Source organism: Ricinus communis, chromosome 3 (genome assembly GCF_019578655.1).
Source record: "Ricinus communis isolate WT05 ecotype wild-type chromosome 3, ASM1957865v1, whole genome shotgun sequence".
In the NCBI taxonomy this organism is placed as follows: Eukaryota; Viridiplantae; Streptophyta; class Magnoliopsida; order Malpighiales; family Euphorbiaceae; genus Ricinus; species Ricinus communis.
The window spans coordinates 14,825,707-14,850,613 of record NC_063258.1 but is presented as its reverse complement, the minus strand read 5'-3'; positions in this window follow the sequence as shown (position 1 = coordinate 14,850,613).

Sequence of the window (24,907 nt, the reverse complement as noted above, 5' to 3'; positions counted from 1 at the left end):
ATTTTTATTAGTCAATTCTGATTTCTTATGTTTCTTTGTTCGTTCTTTTAATTTGGTTCTTATTCTTGTGCTTTATTACTTATTTAGTCTTTTTATTTTGAATCTGTTTTATATCAAATCAGATTTAGCCTTGTTACTTATCATTAAGAAAAAAATAGGAAGGTCTGAGTCATCAGTTTACATATTTTTTTTAAAAAAACTACTACAAAGAAGGAATTCGGCTAGTATTGGAAAATCCTAATCATAATTGGATTTGGAGATCTTATTTAAAAAGGATTTTAATATATCTCAAATTAGACTTATACACTCCTAATATGATTTGGTTATTGTCTAACATACCTAATTGGATTGAAATTGTTATTGAAATACAAATCCTAATTCTATTGGGATAAGGAATTCGGCTATAAGAAGGTCTTTAGCTAAGATCCTATTTTTTAGGATTGTGCTTCTTTTGCATGTTTGGACAATTCCTATTTTGAAATTTCTGTTATTCCTATTTCTTTTCTTTTAATATTGTTTCTTTTATAAATTTATTGCATGTTTGGACAATTTCTTTTCAACCAAGCACGATCCTATTTTCTTTTTTCTGTCTGTTTTGCTTCATACTTGTTTATACAATTTCAGTTTTAGAACTTACACATAACAAGCTATTTGAATTATTTTAAAGTGTGATTCACTTAAGATCATAAAGGAATTAGCTAGAGTGGTGTGAGGAAAACTAAGAGATATTGATTTTGTGTACACACAAGTGACCAACCCTATCAATTGAGTGGAAACACGTAAGGGAATGCTTGTAAGGTTCTCAATTTACATTTTATTTTATTTTTTTCTTTATTACTAACTTTTCTTTGTAGCACTATCAAACTAAAGTGGAGATAATGAACCCATTCATGTGTGATTTAGTATCAAGCATGCTAGCCATATCTTGCTTGGTAGGCCATGGCAATTTGATAGAAAGGTTATCCATGATGGGTTCCTTAATAGGTAATGTTTTATAAAAGATGGGAGAAAAGTCACACTTACACCTCTTTCTCCAAAAGAAATATATGATGATCAATGTAAATCGAATAAGGAAAGGAGCGAGGCTGAAAGTAACAAAATCGAGGGAGAAAAATCAAGGAGTGTTAAAAAAATGAAAGAGAGTAAGGTTAGGCCTATAGAGAAAAATAAGAAAAAAGGCAACTTTTTGGCTAGGAAAAATGATGTAAGACATGCATTCCACTCAAGTAAGTTATTGTTTGTAACTATTTATAAAGATGTTTACTTGCACACTACTGAACTTGGTCTTTCCTTACCAAGTGCATTTGCTAACCTTTTGCAGAAATTTGTTGATGTCTTTCCTGAGGAGATGCTAAGTGGTTTACCAACTCAAAGAGGGATTGATGTCTAAAGGGTATGTGCGAGAGAGCTGAAGTCCTTGTGTTGTTCTGGTCATTTGGTTCCAGAGAAGGATGCCACTTGGAGAATGTGTGTGGACTACCGTGTAATTAATAAAATAATGATAGAGTAACATCATCTTATTCCTAGGTTAGATGATATGCCTGATGAGTTGCATAGTGCATGTTATTTTACTAAGATTGATTTGCATTCAGGATATTATCAAATTCACATGGAAGTTGGGAATGAGTCGAAAACAACATTTAAGACTAAGCATGGTCTTTATGAATGGCTTGTAATGCTATTTGGGCTCACTAATGCACCTAGCACTTTTATAAGGTTGATGAACCATGTATTGCATGAATTTCTTGGTAAATTTATAGTTGTATATTTTGATGATATTCTAATCTATTCTAAGTCTTTTGATGATCATGTGATGCATGTGCGTAGGGTCTTAGATGTTCTTAGGAAAGAAAAATTGTCTAGTAATCTAAAGAAGTGTAGTATTTGCATGGATAAAGCCATATTTTTAGGTTTTTGTTGTTAGTTCTAAAGGTCTAGAGGTTGATGAGAAAAAGGTGAAAGCAATTAAGGAATGGCCAACACCTACCAACATTAGCCAAGTTAGGAGTTTTCATGCTCTTGCTAGTTTTTATAGAAGGTTCATTAGGGACTTTAGTAGCATTACCACACCTTTAAATGAGATTGTCAAGAAGAATGTTGGGTTTAGTTGCGGTGATGCAGAAGAATATGCTTTTAATTTGCTTAAAGATAGATTGTGTAATGCTCCTTTGCTGATTTTACCTAATTTTGACAAAATCTTTGAGAATGAATGTGATGCCGGTGGCATTAGCGTTGGGGCTGTTTTGATGCAAGAACAAAGGCCAATTTGCTATTTTAGTGAAAAGCTAAATGGGGAAGCACTTAAGTACCTAACATATGACAAAGAACTCAATGCTTTGATGCAAAGCAAGACTACCTTTGGCCTAAGAGGTTGTGTCATACATACAAATCATGAGAGTTTGAAGCATCTCAAGAGGTAAGAAAAGTTGAACTAAAGACATGCAAAGTAGATGGAGTTCATTGAGACATTCCTATATGTGATCAAGTACAAAAAAGGTAAGGAGAATGTGGTTGCTGATGCATTATCCCGAATGTATGCTTTGCTTAATACTCTTAATTCTAAGTTGTTGGGTTTTGAGTTTATTAACGAGTTGTATTTGAATTATAGTGACTTTTGTAATGTGTTTAATACTTGTGCTAATGGGGCTGCTTTTCATTATTTCTATGTGTTTGATGGATATCTTCACAAGAATCTCCTATGCATTCCTAATTGTTCTTTGCATGAGATACTTGTTAAGGAGGCACATGGGGGCGGTTTAATAGGTCATTTAGGGGTGCATAAAACTTATGACATACTGATTGAATATTTCTTTTGGCCTTGCATGAAACATGATGTGAATAAAGTGTGCGGCGGATGCATTATGTATTCCCACAGGTTATATACTCCTTTGCCTATTCTTAATGTTCCTTGGACAGATTTGTCTATGGATTTTATACTTGGATTGTCTAGGACTAGGAAGGGCCAAGATAGTATATTTGTTCTTGTGGAGAGATTTAGTAAGATGGCTCACTTTATAACATGGTATAAAACCGATGATGCTACTTACATTGCTGAATTGTTTCTTAAGGAAGTTGTGTGATTGCATGGAGTTCCAAGAACCATTGTAAGTGATAGTGATGTTAAATTCTTAAGTCATTCCTGGCATGTGATATTGGGTAAGTTAGGCACTAAATTATTATTTTCTACTACTTTCCATCCAGAAACGGATGGACAAACCAAGAACTGTGGTTCAATTGCTTTGTTCTTTAATTTCTAGGAATTTTAAATCTTGGGGGATCTTTTACCATATGTGGAGTTTTCATACAATAAGGTTGTTCGTAGCACTACACGTTGTTCTCCATTTGTAATTGTTTATGGCTTTAACCTATTAATTTCTATTGATTTATTTCCTTTGCCTCTTAACAAGCTTGTTAATGTTGATGGTTCTTCTAAGGCAGATTTGATTAAAAGACTACATGAACAAGTTAAAGAGAGGATTGAGAAGCAAAATACTAGAGTAGCCGAAAGGGTTAACAAAGGCAGAAGGCTAATGGTGTTCCAACCTGGTGATTGGGTTCGGGTGCATTTTCGCAAGGAAAGGTTCCCAAATCAAAGAAAGTCAAAGATAAGTCCAAGAGGTGATAGACCATTTCAAGTATTTGAGAGGATTAAAGAAAATGCTTACAAAAATTGATTTCCAAGGTAAGTATAATATGATAAAAGAAGCTCTCAATGGGCTTATTCAATATGTTTGGGCTAAGGACATATCATGGCTTGAAGAGTTGGATGTAATTTCAAGGCTTATTAATCTAATTCAATTTATTGGGCTTGAATAAATCTAATATGGGCTTAATGAGCATAAAGGAGCACATAAGGGAGTTTGGGCCTAATTAGCTCCACTAAAGATGTCCCATGCATGTGGCCTAAAGAAACTAAGGTTTCTTACTCCTAATGGGCGGGTACATAGTATTTTGGGAGTATTAGGACTTTGTCTTTAGTTATCTATTTTAGTTAGGATGTTTATCTCTATCCTATTTGAGTTGTAATTTCTTAATAGCTTAGAATTAGGATTTTATAAAGGCTATTGATGTACGTAAAATACACACATCTAAATGGGGCTTTTAAGATTGACTTTATGGGCATTTGGATGTGAATTGGTCCCAACACTCACCCTATACGTTTGTTTGTGTGCATTAGGTCCAAAAGAAGTCAAAGGATGATAAAGGGAAGAATTGGAGCATAATTGGACGCCGAAGCTGCCGAAACAAGCTAAGTACGAGTAAGAGGAACCTGAACAGGGCTGTGTTGGTTTCAACACTGGCCGTGTTCCCAACACATTCACCAACACGGCCGTGTTGGTGCATCAAACATCAAAGAAAAAGAAGTTTTTAGGGAGCACAGCCACAGAGAGTAACACGGGCATAAATACCAGTCCGTGTTGGCGGCGACAGGGGGAATTAGTTAAAAGAAAGAAGAGAGGAAAGAAAAAGAGAGAGCAGGGGATAATGTCCCAAACCCTAATATTTCTCTCCCTAAGGGTTTTCTGAGCTATAACCAAGGGAAAAAGAGACTTAGATCAAGGTTTCAATCAGATTCCCTTCAAAGATCGAAGATTGGGTGAGGTTCGTTGATTCGTTTCCAAATCGAGCAAGAGGAACAAGAATCGATTCAATTCGAGCAAGAGGAATTGGGGCTGTTTATTCTCATCCAAGGGTTTCTCTACCTTTACTCATTGTTGTAATTGAATTCTTGTGTATTTTGATAATGAACATGATTAACTAGATTGATTAAATCCATTGGGATTTCTTTACTATATTGGCTTAGTATTATATTGTTGGATTGTTTGGGTTAGTTTTGTATTCTTTTTGCTTTCAGTATTAATAAGATAATGCATCATTCATGAGACGTTGTGAATTGTGTGTTTAGATTGCATTGTGTGATTGAGAAGTCCATCTGGCAATTGGAATTTTGAATAGCAAGAACTGGTGAATAATCGCTTAGAGATAAGGATAATTAATTAGCCGGATTAAGAATTAACAAAGCTTAATAGAGGCGGATTAAAGCTTAATGCTAATTTAAGAATCAATCGTTAGGAAGAGATTCCAACTTTAGGTTATTAGGTTTAGGAATTCGGTTATCTCGAGAGAGAAACTAAAGTCGGTTAAGAATTCGTCCACGAGTAGCATAATTAGAGTCACCAATCCTTTATCTTTTGTTTGATTGCCAACTAGTTTAGGTTCCCTTTGGGTTTGCTTTCTTGTCTAGGTTATTTTAGTTATCAATTACTCCTGTATCTCCCTTAGAATTTAGCTTGTAGCTATTAGTTAGTTTAGAAATTATTCATCACTCATTTTAGGTTAATATAACAAAGAATAAAGGAGTAACTCTGGGCTTTCACTTTCCCGAGAAATATGACCTTGATACTCGCCATTAGTGCTAGACTGCATCTATAGGTACACTGCCTTAGATTGTAGCTAACACAAATAGCACACGTCAGCTATAAAAGCCTAGTACGAATTTTCAAGTTGATTAGTTGATTGATGATTAATATATTTTGTGAGTTTATACTCTATTCTTAATTCTTGTTTAGAGCTGATTCGAACTTATCAAGCAATTCATTGTTTATGGCATTCAAATCTGACTTATCAATTTAGAATCCATACTAAATTGTGGCATTTTCATTGGAGATCCTGTTTAAAGAGGAATTTTAATATATTTCAAATTAGACTTATAGACTCCTAGGTTTGCTAGTGCGGATCTTCATAAGTCCATAAAGTTCTTGAAAGAACCCATAATTTAATTCTCTACAAGGTAGAAAACTGAAATAATATGCTCACTAGCCTCAAATATTTGGTTACATTTGGTTTTCATAATGCGAAAGCTCTCATTCCATAAGAAGAAGAGACTAGAAGTAGATATGAATAAATAAATAAATAAAGATGAATAAAATAAAGTCAAATCATTAACTAGAGAGGAGTTGAGTGGCCAACAATTCCTGTGGTCCCAAATTTTATGAGCTAGCTTAATAAAAATAAAGGAAAATTCATGTGGGCCTACTTAATCACATTCCGACCCAAATTGCATCATTATATGTGTCCCAAAGATCAAAATATTTCCATTCCCACTTGTATTAATCGAAAGCTATATGGTTTCTCCCTTATGCGCATCAATTTGCATTTCCTGCTGCCTGATGATCAAGTCATGCCCCAATGCCACTAATCAAGATTGTCAATTGCTTTCCCATGTTTCCTTAACAAAAATAAGGGAAAATTTGTGTGCGCGTACTGAATAATACTCTGACCCAATATACTTCATTATATGCCTCCCAAACACGAAAACATGCTTGGATTAATCAATAGCAACGTGTTTTCTCCTTTACACGCATTGATTTACGTCTCGTTATGCTTGAGCATTAAGCTAAGCCCTAATGCCACCAGACAAGCTTGTTAATTGTGTTCAGATGATCCCTTATGCCAGTCCTTGTCTCATCACAGAGTCTTCGTGCCTAAAGGAATAAGGAATGACAGAGATCCCAATGGTGCAAATCTTGTATCATAATATTTAGGCGTGCCTCGATTCATGTTGTTCCTTCTCTCCTTTAAAAGATTCATCCATTATCATTCTGAGAATGATATCCATAATCAATCAACTAATTTTCTTTCTTCGCATTCATCCAAGTATAGGATCAATGTCTATGATTGTTGCTTCCACGAGCTTTCTCTCAACACTTATGTTTATGGTTCCCAAATAAAACCAAACCATCGTACTAGATAAAGAGGAGTTGACTGGTCAAGAACTCTCGTTATTCTAAATTTTTTGAGCCAGAATAATAAAAATAAGGGAGAATTCATGTGGGCATACCTAATAACAGTTCAATCCAAATTACATAGATATATGCGTCCCAAAACATCAAAATGTGCACATTCTCGCTTGGATTAATCAAAAGCAACATGATTTCTCCCTTATGCACGTGGATTTGCATCTTGTCTTGCTAGATCATCAAGTTATGCCACAATGCCACCAGTCAAGCTTGTCAATTGCGTTCCTATAATTTCTTATGCTAATCCTTGTGTCATTTTTTATTCAGATTGTGCAGAGCGAAATTAGCTCTGGACAGAGTCGATCGGCTCTATGGGTTAGGGTATAAATCAATTCCATTTGATCCTTATGCTTAGCCATGCAAGAGAATAAAGAACTTGCGATTTCTTTCCTTATTGGATATGAAATCCTACCTATGTTCTCATTTTCTCTTTTCTTTTGTTACTCTCTTTCTAATCTATATGTTATATGATGGTTTGGTTTTATTTGGCGAGCATAAAGAAAAATATTGAGTTAAAGCCCGTGGAAGCGACAATTGCAGCGATCCAATACTTAGACAAATGTGATGAAAGAAATTTAGTTGATCGAATATTGATATCATTTTTGAATGATCGCGGATGAATCTTTTAGAGGAAAGAGTAATGCCAAGAATCAAAGCATGCCTAAACATTCTGATTTAGGATTTGCACCTTTGGGATCTCCATCATTCCTTATTCCTCTAAGCATGAGGACTCTTGATGACACAAGAATTGGCATAATGAATCATGAGAATGCAATTAAAAAGCTTGACTGTTGGCATTGGGATTACCTTGATGATCAAGCAGGACGAGACATAAATCCATGTGTGTAAGGGAGAAATTATGTTATTTTCAATAAATCCAAGGGTAATACAAGCAGAAATGCAAGCTTTTTGATGTTTTAGACGCATATAATGAAATATTTTATTATTAGGTTGCCCAATGCAAATTTCTCCTTGTTTTCCTTAAACTGCCTCATAAAATTTGGGACTATAAGAGTTGTTGACCTATCAACTCCTCTTTAGTTCTTGAGTTGAATTTAGTTTATTCATCTTTCTTTATTTATTTACTCATATTTTAGATTCTACTTTCTTCTTCTTATCGAATGAGGGCTTTCGCACTATAAAAACCACATGCAACCGAATATTTGAGGCTAGTGAGCATATTATTTCAGTTTTCTACATTGCACCCATGGACGAATTCTTAACCGAATTCGGTTTCTCTCTCGAGATAACAGAATTCCTAAAGTTGGAATCTCTTCCAAACGATTGATTCTTAAATTAGCATTAAGCTTTAATCCGCCTCTATTAAGCTTTGTTAATTCTTAATCCAGCTAGTTAATTATCCTTATCTCTAAGCGATTATTAACCAGTTCATGCTATTCAAAATTCCAAATGCCAAATGGACTTCTCAATCACACAAAGCAATCTAAACACACAATTCACAACGTCTCATGAATAATGATTATCTTATTAATACTGAAAGCAAGAAGAATACAAAACTAACCCAAACAATCCAATAATATAATTTCAAGCCAACATAGTAAAGAAATCCCAATGGATTTAATCAATCTAGCTAATCATGTTCATTCTCAAAATACACAAGAATTTAATTACAACAAAGAGTAAAGGTAGAGAAACCCGATTACACCCTTGGATAAGACTAAACAGCCCCAAATCCTTTTTCTCCAATTGAATCGATTCTTGTTCCTCTTGCTCGATTTGAAAATTAATCAACGAACCTCGCCCAATCTTCGATCCTTCAAGGGAATCCGATTGAAACCTTGATCCAAGTCTCCTTTTCCTTTGGTTTCAGCTCAGAAAACCCTTAGGGAGAGAAAAATTAGGGTTTGGGACGTTCTCCCCCTCTCTGTTTTCTTTCTTCCTCTCTTCTTTCTTTTAACTAATTCCCCCTGTCATCGCCAACACGTCCGTGTTCCTGGCCATGTTAGGAACAGTCAGGGTCGTGTGGCTCCATAAGATCTACTTCTTCTTTGTTGTCCAACACGGCCGTGTTGGTTCCCGTATTGGGAACACGGCCAGTGTTGAAACCAACACGGCCCTGTTTAGCTTTCTCATGCTCGTACTTAGCTTATTTTGACAGCTTTGACGTCCAATTATGCTCCAATTCTTCCCTTTATCATCCTTTGACTTCTTTTGGACCTAATACATACAAACAGACGTATAGGGTGAGTGTTGGGACCAATTCACATCCAAATGTCTATAAAATCAATCTTAAAAACCCCATTTAGATATGTGTATTTTACGCACATCAAATAACCCCACACTTAGCTCATTGCTTATCCTCAAGTAATCAAAAGTAAAATAAGGAAAATAAACCACTAAGGAACAACACTTAAACTGACAAACAAGCTAGAGAGCTCCTACACATATCCTTAACAAGCGTAAGTCAAACAAAAAGAAACGAAGAAATCAATTCAAGTATCGTAACCAAGATGCCAATAATTCATAAAATACTATCTTAACAAAATTATTCAGAACCAACTCCTCACCAGATTCACTCTAAATCACTGAATGTGTTTAAAGGGTAGTGTTTGAAAGCTCAATGCATCAACTACTACCTTACTTACTATATGCTTGCTCTTAAATCCTACTCCTACCAGTTATGGAGAGTCAACAACCATGTCAAGAGGTCTTTATAAGGGTTGTAATGGGGATTAGGTAGAGGTAGGTAAATTTGATAAGATGTTGACATGCACACAAGTCACAATAATCACAAGGGGTAAACAATGGATAGTAGTCCAAGGTGGGAAATAGGAATCAAGTCAAAATGTTTAGCTCACTTACTTTCTTTCTTTTCATCACCTTTCCCTCTTATTCTTCTATTTCTTTTTTTTTCTTTCTTTTTTTGATAAGGGAAGAACATTCACATAATAGAGTGAATTTCTTTTTGGATTAAAGTAAGCTGCTACAAGATTCCAACGTTATTCTCAAGACAAAATTCCCAATAAAAACAACTCATATGCAAAATCATAACCCAAAGTAGAATAAAACTAAGTGGTAATGGAATATGATAAAAGAAATGGTGAAAGAAAGGGTTATCTACATAATCAATAAACGAATGAAGGCTATTTGGCTAGAATGAAAAACCTAAGTGCCTCTATCATACCAAAATGTTAAACTCTCCTTTTGGCCCTCATAAGTATTACCGAGCAAGTTCTAAAAGTAAAGACAGCAATCGGCACTCTCAATAAGAAATAAATACAAGCATATAAAGTGTATGCTTACAATTTAGGCTCAATTTCTCACAAGTGTGCTTTTGAGTAGGTTCTAAACAAAAATCATTAAAACAGAATTAAATAAACCAAAGCAACTTAGTACAAAACTCAAACTAATTATCTTACATTCTTTCACAATACTCAACACTATCGGTTTTACCCGATCACATGGACATAAATAGGATTTCAAAAGCAAGTCAACAGTAAGCATCGAAACAAAGTGAAAAATTTTCAAAATTTTACAAAAGAAATTGCATAAAGAATTAACAAATGACTAAGATGGGATAAATATCACCCACCCCACACTTGAAGGACACACTGTCCTCAGTGTACAAAATATAAGAAATGCAAAAGGGAAAAGAACTAATACTGCCCTGACTATGGCTCCGGAGTGAAAAGAGGTGCATCAGCAGGTATATCAGGGCGTTGGCTAGTCTGTGGTAGAGGAGTGGCTACAAATAATAAAATAAAGAATTAAAATCGAAACTGAAATAAAAATTAAATAAAATATGAAAACTAAAACTAATAAAATGTTTCAAAACAAAAGGTTAAAATATTAGAGATTAAAGATAAAGTTTGGGGTGCCTCCCAAAAGTGCTTCTTTTTTATGTGATGAGTCTTCTTAGCTGGACTCATGGTGAAAAGCAAATGGTGGGGATTGACGACCATCCATCCTTCTTCCAAGCAAATGGCTTCAAGTATCCGCTTAAAGGGATAATCGTCAATTTCCTCTTCCCGACTATCAAGCAATCTGCCAGTATGTTGGGCAAGACTCGCTCCTCGTATAATTGCACGTAGTCATGTTGCTCTAGGGGCTCTTCCAATTTGAAAGTTGGAGTTTCACCAATTGGAAGGATCGACGATTGGGCAATTTCTTCAGGAACGTTGATGGTTTTCTCTTGTCCTTAGCTTGGTTCACTTGCTAAAAGAAACTCGAGCTCCTCCAAGACTTCTTCATTGGATAACTCGTGCTCATCTTCCATCATCGAAGGGACTTGTGGAGAATCCACCAAAAATTCCTCTAATTGCAACTCAGCATCATCAACTGTGTATTCCTGTTGATAGTCTTTCAGAGGGATCATATTTGCCTCTTCCTTTTTTGTTTCTATCTCCATGTTCAAAGAGTCGTCCTACACAAAAGCATCATCGTCAAACATAGTAGTAGATAAACCAGAAAAATTCTCACCCGAACGCAAAGTGACGGCGCTCAAGTGTTCCTCGGATTCAGTAGCGTTTGATGGAGTTCCCAATTGCTCTTCAGCTAGTAACTTGAAGATTAAGCCTACTTGATGCTCTATGTTCTTAATCGAGGCTTGTTGATCATCAAGTATCCTCTCTGTTTGTTGGAATCTATCATCAAGACTTGTAATGAACCTCATCATCAGCTCCTCCGATACTAACTCTTCATCTTGAGTTGAAGGTGCAAGATTAGGTTGCTGATGTGGTTGCTGAGATTTTGGTGGTTCTGGGCCATCTAAGCTCCATCCATAGGGTGAATGAGTGCTCCACTCTTGATTGTAGGTGCTTCTATACGAGTCATTTGGCCAACTTCCCGTATAATTCACCTGTTCATAGTTATAAGAACAATGAGCAACATCACTATACAATGGACAATCATTACTCAAATGTAAACCACAACAAAATTCACAAAACACTTGAGATGAAAGGATAGGAGTGGAGAGTTGATCAGTAGCCCTGCAAAAAGATTCCACTCGAGCTTCTAAAGATGCACAGGTATCCCAATTTTTAGCACTCTCTTGGTTCCTAATCCCATTTTCCAGTACGTCATACAAAGAGTTTGAGTTTAGCATTGAACCTCCTTATCATTCACTATATGAATCATAAACTTAAACAAAATAAATATATACAAACAAAACAAAAATAGAATAAAATAAAATAAAAGAATGGCTAAATTAACAAATAGCAAAATTCACTCTAGTTTTCAAACATTCCCCGGCAACGGCGCCAAAAACTTGATGTGTGCTATCTGTGTTAGCTACAATCTAAGGTAGTGTACCTATCGATGCAGTCTAGCACTAATGGCGAGTATCAAGGTCATATTCCTCGGGAAAGTGAAAGCCCAGAGTTACTCCTTTGTTCTTTGTTATATTAAACTAAAATGATTGATGAATACTTTCTAAACTAACTAATAGCTACAATCTAAGTTCTAAGGGAGATGCAAGAGTAATTGATAACTAAAATAACTAAGGCAAGAGAGCAAACCCAAAGGGAACCTAAACTAGTTGGCAATAAAATAAAAGATAAAGGATTGTTGAATCTAATTATGCTACCCATGGATGAATTCTTAACCGAATTCGGTTTCTCTCTCGAGATAACCGAATTCCTAAATCTAATAACCTAAAGTTGGAAGCTCTTCCTAACGATTGATTCTTAAATTAGCATTAAGCTTTAATCCGCCTCTATTAAGCTTTGTTAATTCTTAATCCGGCTAGTTAATTATCCTTATCTCTAAGCGATTATTAACCAGTTCTTGCTATTCAAAATCCCAAATGCCAAATGGACTTCTCAATCACACAAAGCAATCTAAACACACAACGTCTCATGAATAATGATTATCTTATTAATACTGAAAGCAAGAAGAATACAAAACTAACCCAAACAATCCAACAATATAATATCAAGCCAACATAGTAATGAAATCCCAATGGATTTAATCAATCTAGCTAATCATGTTCATTCTCAAAATACACAAGAATTCAATTACAGCAAAGAGTAAAAGGTAGAGAAACCCGATTACACCCTTGGATGAGACTAAACAGCCCCAAATCCTTTTGCTCCAATTGAATCGATTCTTGTTCCTCTTGCTCGATTTGAAAATCAATCAACGAACCTCGCCCAATCTTCAATCCTTCAAGGGAATCCGATTGAAACCTTGATCGAAGTCTCCTTTTCCCTTGGTTTCAGCTCAGAAAACCCTTAGGGAGAGAAAAATTAGAGTTTTGGACATTCTCCCCCTCTCTCTTTTCTTTCTTCCTCTCTTCTTTCTTTTAACTAACTCCCCCTGTCACCGTCAACACGTCCGTGTTCCTGGCCGTGTTGGGAACACGGTCTGGGGTTCCCGGACGCATTACTCTCTGTGGTCGTGCTCCATAAGATCTACTTCTTCTTTGATGTCCAACACAGCCGTGTTGGTTCTCGTGTTGGGAACACGGCCAGTGTTGAAACCAACACGGCCCTGTTCAGCTTTCTCATTCTCGTACTTAGCTTGTTTCGGTAGCTTCGACGTCCAATTATGCTCCAATTCTTCCCTTTATCATCCTTTGACTTCTTTTGGACCTAATGCACACAAACAGACGCATAGGGTGAGTGTTGGGACCAATTCACATCCAAATGTCTATAAAATCAATACGCACATCACAGAGAATTAAATTAGGGATTCTTTCAAGAACTTTGCAAACTTATGAAGACCCACATTAGCAAAACTAGATTTATTGCTCATGTCGTTCTATTCTTTTATGCTCTTTGTCTACCCTTGTATTTAAATCAATTCAATCCTTACGCTTCGTCATAGAAGAGAATAAAGAACTTGTAATCTTATTCCTTATCATATCCAAAATACTACCTCTTCTTTTGTTCGTCTTTTTCTACTCTATGTTTTGTATGAAGGTTTAGTTTTATTTAGCGAGCATAAATAGGAGTGTTCAGTTAAAGTCTGTGGAAGCGATAATTATAGGCACTGATCCAATACAACCATTCAACTCCACTCCAGTTCTTGATTTGAATTTAGTTTATTCATCTTTCTTTATCTATTATTTATATGTAGCTTCTAGTTTCTTCTTCATATAGAATTAGGGCCTTCGCACTATAAAAACTACATGCAACAAAATACTTGAGGCTAGTGAGCGTATTCAATATTTTAGTTTTCTATTTTGTGGGAGATCAAGTTATGGGTTCTTGCAAGAACTTCGCGAACTTTTGAGAACCCTCACTAGCGAACCTAGTCTTATCACTCACATCCCTCCTTTCTTTTGTTTTCTTTGTCTACCCTTATGTTTAAATCAATTTGACTTGATTCTAGGCTTAGCCATATGGAAGAGAATAAAGAATTTATGATTTCGTTCTATATCAGATTTGAAAGCCTACCTATGTTTTCATTTTTCTTGTTTCTTTTGTGTCTCTTGATGTGCATGGAATACACACATCTAAATGGGGATTTTAAGGCAGAATTTATGTACATTTGGATGTGAATTGGTCCCAACACTCACCCTATGCGTTTGTTTGTGTGCTTTAGGTGTAAAAGAAGTCAAAGAGTGATAAAGGGAAGAATTGGAGCAGAATTGGACGTCAAAGTTGCCAAAACAAGTCGAGTTTGCACATCCCTAATATGAACAGGGCCGTGTTGGTTTTAACACTGGCCGTGTTCCCAACACGGGCACCAAAATGGCCGTTTTGGGTGCATTTGACAACAGGAAAAAGATGCGTTAAGGAGCATGACCATAGAGAGTAACACGGCCACGAACATCAGACTGTGTTCCCAACACAGCCAGGAACACCAAACCATGTTCTCAACACGGCCATGTTCACGGCGACAAGATGAATTAATTAAAAGAAAGAGCAAGAGGAAAGAAAAAAAAAGATGGGGGGAGAACGTCCCAAACCCTAATTTTTCTCTCTCTAAGGGTTTTCTAAGCTGAAACCAAGGAAAGAGGAGACTTGGACCAAGGTTTCAATTAGAATCCCTTCAAAGATTGAAGATTAGGTGAGGTTCATTGATTGATTTCAATTTGAGCAAGAAGAACAAAGATCGATTCAAGATTGAGCAAGAGGAATTAGGGCTGTTTACTCTCATTCAAGGGTGTAATCGGGTTTCTCTACCTTTACTCTTTGTTGTAATTGAATTCTTGTAGGTTTTGATAATGAACATGTTTAGCTAGATTGATTAAATCCATTGGGATTTCTTTACTACGTTGGCTTAATGTTTGGATTGTTTGAGTTAGTTTTGTATTCTTCTTGCTTTCAGTATTAATAAGATAATGCATTGTTCATGAGACGTTGTGAATTGTGATGTTTAGATTGCTTTATGTGATTGAGAAGTCCATTTAGCAATTGAAATTTTGAATAGCAAGAACTGGTTAATAATCTCTTAGAGATAAGGATAATTAACTAGCCGGATTAAGAATTAACAAAGCTTAATAGAGGCGGATTAAAGCTTAATGCTAATTCAAGAATCAATCGTTAGGAAGAGATTCCAACTTTAGGTTATTAGGTTTAGGAATTCGGTTATCTCGTGAGAGAAACCGAATACAGTTAAGAATTTATCCACGGGTAGCATAATTGGAGTCATTAATCCTTTATCTTTTGTTTGATTGCCAACTAGTTTAGATTCCCATTAGGTTTGCTTTCTTGTCTAGGTTATTTCATTTATCCATTTACTCTTGCATCTCCCTTAGAACTTAGCTTGTAGCTATTAGTTAGTTTAGAAATTATTCATCATTCATTTTAGGTTAATATAATAAAGAACAAAGGAGTAACTCTGGGCTTTCACTTTCCTGAGAAATATGACCTAGATACTCGCCATTAGTGCTAGACTGCATCGATAGGTACACTGCCTTAGATTGTAGCTGCATAGATAGCAACCATCATCTCTCTTTCTAATTTCTATCTAATATGAAGGTTTGATTTTACTTGGCGAGCATAGACAAGAGTGTTGAGTTAAAGCGCATGGAAACGACAATCATAGGCACTGATCCAATGCGTGGACAAATGCAAAAGAAGAATATTACTTGATTGAGTATTCATATCATTCTCTAAATGATCATAGGTGAATCTTTTAGAGGAAAGAGGGAACAATGAGGATCGAGGCATATGCCTAGATATTCTTATTCATGAGATGCACCATTGGGATCTCCATCATTCCTTGCTCCTCTAAGGACAAGGACTCTTGATAACACAAGGATTGGTATAAGGATTCATGGGAGCGCAATTGACAAGATTGACCGGTGGCACTAGGAATTATGTAGATATGACAACACCTCATCTCACGTAGCCGAAGATGGATATTTAAAACTAAACGCTTTCTAAAATCTTTTTAGTTTAGTTGAATTATAACATACTTACATATGTATATGTAATAATGTATTTGAAATCATAATTATGAAAAATAGATAATATTTTTTAATATGATGTTTCATTACAACGATTATAACTAGAAATGTGTTTATTAAACATTATTAAATAAGTTAATATACAAAGTTGGCTCATAAAATTTGGGACTACGAGAGTTGTTGCCTAGCCAATTCCTCTCTTGTTCTTAATTTGACTCTCTTTCTTTATTTATTTATTAATATTTAGCTTCTAGTTTCTTCTTCTTATGGAATGAGGGCTTTCGCATTATAAAGATCGCATGCAAGCAAATACTTAAGGCCAATGAACATATTATTTCAATTTTCTACCTTGCGGGAAATCAAGTTATTAGTTCTTTCAAGAACTTTGTGGACTTATCACCGCTCACACTAGTGAGCATAGACTTATCATTTACATCCTTCCTTTGTCTTACGTTATTTATCTGTCCTAGTGTTTGAATCAACTTGATTTGATCCTTACGCTTAGCCGTACGGAAGACAACAAAGAACATGTGATTTCTTTTCTTACCGGATCTAAAGTCTTACCTATATTCTCATTTTATTCATTTCGTTTCTGTCTAGTATGATGGTTTGGTTTTATTTGGGGAGCATAAATAAAATTAATTGATCATGTATAGATATCATTCTACGAATGATCATGGAAAAATCTTTTAGTGGAAAGAGGGAACAATGAGAATTGAGGCACTCCCAAATATTCTGATTCAGGATTTATAGCATTGGGATCTCCATCCTTGCTTGTTTCTCTAAGGAAAGGAATACGAACATAGGTAGGATTTATCCGATAAAAGAAGAAATCGCAAGTTCTTTATTTTCTTCCATGGCTAAGCGTAAGGATCAAATTGAATTGATTTAAACTCAGTGGTAGAGAAAGAACACAAAAGAAAGGAAGAACGTGAGCAATAAGACTAGGTTCGCTAGTGCAAATCTTCATAAGTCTGCAAAGGTCTTGAAAGAACCCATAACTTATTTCTCTGTAAGGTAGAAACTAAAATAATATGCTCACTAGCCTTAAATATTCAGATGCATGCGGTTTTCATAGTGCAAAAGCCCTTATTCCATAAGAAAAAAAAACTAGAAGCTAAATATGATTAATTAATAAAGAAAGATGAATAAATTAAAGTCAAATCAAGAACTAGAGAGGAGACTAGCTAAGAACTCTTGTAGTCTCAAAATTTATAAGCCAGCTTAATGGAACAAGGAGAAATTCCTATGGGCCTACCTAATAACACTCTAGCCAAAATTACATCATTATTTGCGTCCTAGACATCAAAACATGTGCATTCTCGCTTTGATTAATCCAAAGGAACATGATTTCTCAATCACGAGCTCGTATTTGTGTTTCTTTCTTCTTGATCATCAAGTCATGCTCCAATGCCACTAATAAAGCTTGTCAATTATGTTCCCATGATTTCTCAACGAAAATAAAGGACAATTCGCGTGGGAGTACCGAATAACACTCCGACACAATTCTCTTTATTGTATGCCTCCTAAACATCATAAACGCGTGCATTCCCACTTGTATTACTTGAAAGCAGCATGATTTCTCTCTTACGTGTGTAGATTTGCATCTCGTGCTTCTTGAACATCAAGTCACAGCTCAATGCCACCGGTCAAGCTTGTCAATTGTGCTCCCATGATTCTATAAAGACAACAAAGGGAAATTTGCATGGGCGTAGCAAATAACACTTCGGCCCCAAACTTATTGCTCATGTCCTTCCTTTCTTTTTGTGTTCTTTGTGTACCCTTGTGTTTAAATCTATTCGATTTGATCCTTAAGCTTAACCGTATGGAAAAGAACAAAGAACTTGTGATTTTATTTGGGGAGCATAAACATGAGTGTTGAGTGAAAGCATGTGGAAGCGAGAATTATAGGCATTGATCCTAAGGTTGGACAAATGCAAAGAAAGAAAATTAGTTGATCGAGTATCGATATCATTCTTAGAATGTTCTCGGGCATATCTTTTAAAGGAAAGAGGGAATGCTAAGAATCAAGTCTCGCCTAAATATTCCAATTAAGGATTGGCACTATTGGGTTCTCCATCATTTCTTGTTTCTCTAGGCACGATGACTTCTAATGACATAAGAATTGGCGTCAGGAATTATGAGAACTCAATTGACAAGCTTTGACCGGTGGTATTGGTGCTTAGGTTGATGATTAAGCAAGACAAGACGTAAATCCATGCGCGTAAGGTATAAATCATGTTGTTTTTTATTCATCCAAGTGTAATACAAGCGGCAACTAGATTTGATCCTTTCGCTTAGCCGTATGGAAAAGAATAAAGAACTTGTGATTTTTTTCTTATCAGATCTGAAATCCACCTATGTTCTCATTCCGTTCATTTCTTTTGTTCCACTACATCCAATCTCTATCGTTTGATGTTTTGGTTTTATTTGGGGAGCATAAATACGAGTGTTGATTAAAAGCACATGGAAGCGGCAATCATGACCACCGATACAATGCTTGGACAAATGTGAAGAATGAAAATTAGATTATCGAGTATTGATATCATTCGTAGAATGAACGGGGATCAATCTTTTAGAGGATAGAGGTAATGCCGAGAATTGAGGCACACCCCAATATTCCAATTCAGGATTTGCACCATTGGGATCTCGATCTTTCTATGTTCCTCTAGGCACGAGGACTCCTGATGATACCAGGATTGGCGTAACGAATCATGGGAATGCAATTGACAAGCTTGACCGGTGGCATTAGGGTGTGACTTAATGATCTAACAGGACGAGACACCCACATGCGTAAGGGAGAAATCATGTTGCTTTCGATTAATCCAAGGGGAATGCGTACATTTTAATGTTTAGGACACATATAATTATGTCATTTGGGCCAGGGTGTTATTAGGTATACCCACACAAGTCTGCATAAGTTTGTAAAGGTCTTGAAAGAACCCATAACTTATTTCTCCTCAAGGTAGGAAACTAAAATAATATGCTCAGTAGCCTCAAATATTTGGTTGCATGCAATTTTCATAGTGCAAAAGCCCTTATTCCATAAGAAGAAGAAGCTATAAGCTAAATATGAATAAATAAATAAATAAAGATGAATAAACTAAAGTCAAATCAAGAATCAGAGAGGATTTGACTGGCCAACAACTCTCGTAGTCTCAAGTTTTATGAGCTAGCTTAATAAAAACAAGAGAAAATACATGTGGGCCTACCCAATAACCCTCCGGTCCAAATTAGATCATTATATACGTCCCAAACATCAAAATCCATGCATTATCACTTGGCTTAATTAAAAGTAACATGATTTCTCCATCACATGTTGGGTTTGCATCTCGTCCTGCTTGATCATCAAGTCATGCTCCAATGCCATTCGTGAAGCTTTTCAATTATGTTCCCATGATTTCTTAATGGAAACAAGGTTAATTTTGCGTGGGCATGCCTAATAACACTCTAGCCCAATTTACTTCATTATATGCCTCTTAAACATAAAAACATGTGCATTCCCATTTTCATTAATCAAAAGCAGCATGATTTCTCCCTTACGAGTGTGGATTTGCATCTCGTGCTGCTTGATCATTCAATCATGCCTTAATACCACCAGTCAAGCTTGTAAATTGCGTTCCCGTAATTCCTAAATAATCAATCAGAAGGAGACGTAAATCCATGCGCATGAAGGAGAAATCATCTTATTTTCAATTAATCCAAGCGTAAGTAGGTCCATGCTAATTTTCTCTTATTTTTATTAAGTTGGCTCATCAAATTTGCGATCATGAGAGTTGTTGCCCAGTCAACTACTCTTTGGTCCTTGATTTGACTTTAGTTTATTCATATTTTTATATTTATTTATTAAAATTTATCTTCTAGTTTCTTTTTCTTATGGAATGAAGGCTTCAAAATATAAAAATTGCATGCTACTTGAGGCAAGTTAGCATATTAATTCAGTGTAATAATTTGCAGAAAATCAAGTTATCGGTTCTTTCAAGAACTTTGTGAAATTATCAACACTTGCGCTAGTGAAAATAGACTTAGCGCTCACGTCATTTCATCCTTTTGTGTTCTTTATGTGCCTTTGTGTTTAAATGAATTTGATTTGATCCTTACGCTTAAGTGTCTATAAGAGAACAAAGGACTTGTGATATCTTTCCTTATTGGATATGGAATCTTACCTATTTTCTCATTTTGTTCGCTTTTTATTTCTCACTTTCTAATCTCTATATAATATAATGGTTTTATTTTATTTAGGGAGTATAAGTACGAGTGTTGAGTGAAAGTACATGGAAGTGGCAATCATAGTCAACAATCGAATGCTTGGACAAATGCGACGAAAGAAAATTAGTTGATCGTGTATTGATATCATTCTCTAAATGATCGTGGATAAATCTTCTAGACGAAAGTGGGAATAATGAGAATCGAGGCACGCTAAATATTTCGATACAAGATTTGTACATTGGAATCTTCATCATTCCTCATTTCTCTAGGCACGATGACTTTTGATGACATAAGGATTAGCATAAAGAATCATGGGAAATCAATTGACAAGCTTGACCGATGGCATTATGCTTAGCATGATGATCAAGTAGGATGAGACGTAAGTCCACGCTCGTAAGGGAGACATCATGAAATCCAAGTGTAACACAAACAATAATGCGGGCATTTTGATGTTAGGGTTGCATATAATGAAGAAATTTGGGCCAGAGTATTATTAGGTAGGCCTAGAGGAAATTCCCCATGTTTATGTTAAGTTGGCTCATAAAATTTTGGACTACAAGAGTTGTTGACCAGTCAACTACGCTCTCGAACTACAAAAATCGCATGCAACCGAATACTTGAGGGTAGTGAACATATCATTTGCGTTCTCTGCCTTGTAGAAAATTAAGATATGGGTTCTGATAAACTATTTGTGTAGCTAAAATCTAAGGCAGTGAACCTATCGATGCAGACTAGAACAAATGGTGAGTATAAAGGTCGTATTCTCGGGAAAGGGTGATCCTAGAACTACTGTAGCGTCTTATGTTATCTAACCTTAACAAAATTGATGAAGTTATTATGCTATGATTAAATATGAACAAACAATTAACTAAGTATCAAATGATCTGAAAGGATATAGGAAAATGATCGAAGGAAAAGCAAACCTTGGGGGACCTAAGCTAGTTGGATTTTAGTGACGATAGAGATTATATTGATTACCAATTGCAATTACTCGTGGACAAATTCTTAACTGAATTCGGTCTCCCTCTCAAGATATTTGAATTCCTAAATCTAAGAACCTATAGTTGGAATCTCTTCCTAACGATTGATTATTCGATTAGCATTAAGCTTTGTTAATTCTTAATCTAGCTAGTCAATTACCCTTATCTCTAAGTGATCATTAACCAGTTGTTGCTATTCAAATTTCCAATTACTAAATGAATTTCTTAATTACTTAAAGCAATCTGAATACCACAACTCACGATGTCTCATGAATAAAGTGATTTCTCATTAATAATGAAAGCAAAAAGAGACAAGCATTGATAATCAAAATCTCATAAGCATTAAAATCAATCCAACAACATAGGAACCCCAATGGGTTTGACAAATTTAGTTACTCATACTAATAAGCAACATAAAGTAAAGAATAGATTCAGAAAAGTAAATTGAAGGAATGTACACCCTTCTTCTTCAAGTTGGATCAAAAACCCTAATTTCCCAATTCAGAATGGTAAAACCTAATTTGCCTCTTGAATGCTCCCAAATCTTGTCTTGATCTTCAATTTGATGTTAAAACAATTGAAATCCTTCCTTCAATAGATGAAATGATCTTCTAAGGTCGAGTATTGAAGTCTAGAAGAAGATGGCTTAAGCTTGTATATGTGAAATCAAGTCAGAAAATCGAACCCTAATTCAACAAATCATTTTTGCCTATATAAATCTTACAGCAAGGCCATGGTCAAGCTCGTGTTGATCAGCATAGGCGGAGTCCAGGCCGTGCTGGACCTCTGTGTTCCACAACTCACGACTTCTTCTTGGTAGTGCCCTAGCCAGTGCTGAGCCACCAGGGGTTGTGGTAGAGGCCGTGGTGGCTTCGGAAACCGTGCCAAAATGGCACTCTTGAAAGGCAACTATTTGATGGTTCAGCACGGCCGTAGTCCAGGCCGTGCTCAACCTTAGAATGCTAATCCTTGCTCAATTTGATGAATTATGGTCCGTAATTGTGCGTATTTCCCTCGATTACAGATAATGTCCCTCGATAATGACCTGAAACGTGAAAAAAACCAAAACATAGGTGATTCTGGCATAAAGCAAGATAACTATGCACAAAAATGTAAACAATTAGGCATGTAAATATGTATAAAATGATACATATAAGGTTCTATTAAGAACTTTGTGGACTTATCAAGACTCATTCTAGCGAACATAGACTTATTGCTTACGTCCTTCCTTTCTTTTGTGTTCTTTGTTGACCTTTGTGTGTAAGTCAATTCGATTTGATCCCTTCGCTTAGCCATATGGAATAAATAAAGAACTTGTGATTTCTTTCCTTATCATATCTGATCCTACCTATGTTCTGATTTGGTTCGTTTCTTTTGTTCTACTCTATCTAATCTCTATCTAGTTTGATAGTTTGGTTTTATTTGGCGAGCACAAATATAATTGACAAGCTTGACCGGTGTCATTGTGGCATGATTTGATGATCTAGCAAGACGAGATGCAAATCCACGCACATAAGGGAGAAATCATGTTTCGATTAATCCAAGTGGTAATGCGTGCATTTTGATGTTTGGGATGCATATAATTATTTAATTTGGACCAGAGTGTTAATCTAACTCATAAAATTTGGGACTATAAGAGTTGTTGACCAATCAACTCCTCTTTCTCTAGTATGATAGTTTAATTTTATTCGGGGAGCATAAATATGATTTTTGAGAGAAAGCTCAAGGAAGCGGCAATCATAGGCACTGATTCAATACTTGGACTAATGCGAAGAAAGAAAATTAGTTGATCAAGTATCGATATCATTCCTTGAATGATTGCAAACAAAACTTTTGGAGGAAAAAGGGAATGATGATAATTGAGGCTTGTTCCTTGTACCACTAGGCACGAGGACTCCTGATGATGTGAGGATTGGCATAAGGAATCATAAGAATGCAATTGACAAGCTTTACCAGTAACATTGAGGCTTAACTTGATGATCAAGCAAGACGAAACGTAAATCCATGAGTGATAATGAGAAATCATATAAGTTTCGATTAATCCAAGTGCAATACTATTGGAAATGCGAGCATTTTGTTGTCTAAGATACATATAAAGAAGTAATTTAGGTTCAATTGTTAATAGGTAGGCCCTCGCAGATCTTCCCTTGCTTTCATTAAGTTGGCTCACAAAATTTGGGACAACAAGAGCTGTTGACCAGTCAACTCCTCTCCGGTTCTTGATTGAACTTTAGTTTATTCATCATTCTTTATTTATTCATTCATATTTAGCTTCTTATTTCTTCATCATATGGAATTAGGGCTTTCACACTATAAAAACTATATGCAACCGAATACTTTAGGCTAGTGAGCATTTTATTTTAGTTTTCTACCTTGCGAGAAATCTAGTTATGCATTCTTATAAGAACTTTGTAGACTTATGAAGACCTGCACTAGCAAATCTAGATTTGGAATCGAGGCACGCCCCAATATTTCAATTTAAGATTTGGACCATTGCGATCTCCATCATTCCATGTTCCTTTAGGCGTGAGGACTCTTAGTGACACAAGGATTGGCATAAGGAATCATGGGAATGCAATTGATAAGATTGACTGGTGGCATTGGGGCGTGACTTGATGATCTAGTAGGATGAGACATAAATCCACACGCATATAATCATGTTGCTTTTGATTAATCCAAGCAAGAATGCATGTGTTTTGATGTTTGTGACACATATAATTATATCATTTTGGCTAGGGTGTTATTAGGTATATGCCCACATGAATTTTTCATTGTTTTTGTTATTCTAGCTTAAGAAATTTGGGACTACGAGAGTTGTTGACCAGTCAACTCCTCTTTGTCTAGTATGATGGTTTAGTTTTATTTGGGGAGCATAAACACCACTCTTAAGAGAAAGTGCATGGAAGCAATAATTATAGACACTAATCCAATGCTTAGACGAATGCGAAGAAAGAAAATTAGTTAATCAAGTATTAATATCATTCTCCGAATGATCATCGATGAATCTTTGGATAGGCACGAGGACTCGTGATGACACAAGGTTGGGTGTAAGAAATCATGGAAATGCAATTAACAAGCTTGACTAGTGGCATTAGGGCTTAGCTTGATGATCAAGCATAAAAGACGTAAATCCAAGCGCATAAGGGAGAAATAATGTTATTTTTTATTAATTCAAGCGTACTACAAGCTGGAATTCGAGCACTTTGATGTTTGAAATGCATATAATGAAGTAATTTGGGTCGGAGTGTTTCTAGGTAGGCCCACTCGAATTTACCTTATTTCTATTAAGCTAGCTCATAAAATTTTAGACTACAAGAGTTGTTGCCTAGTCAACTCCTCTCTAGTTCTTGATATGACTTTATTTTATTAAACTTTCTTTATTCATGTATTCATATTTAGCTTCTAATCTCTTCTTCTTATGGAATAAGGGCTTTTACACTATAAAAATCGCATGCAACCAAATACTTGAGGCTAATGAGTATATTATTTTAGTTTTCTACCTTGTAGGAAATCATGTCATGGGTTCTCTCAAGAAATTCATGGACTTATCAACACTCTCGCTACCGAGCATAGACTTATCCATCACGTCCTTCTTTTCA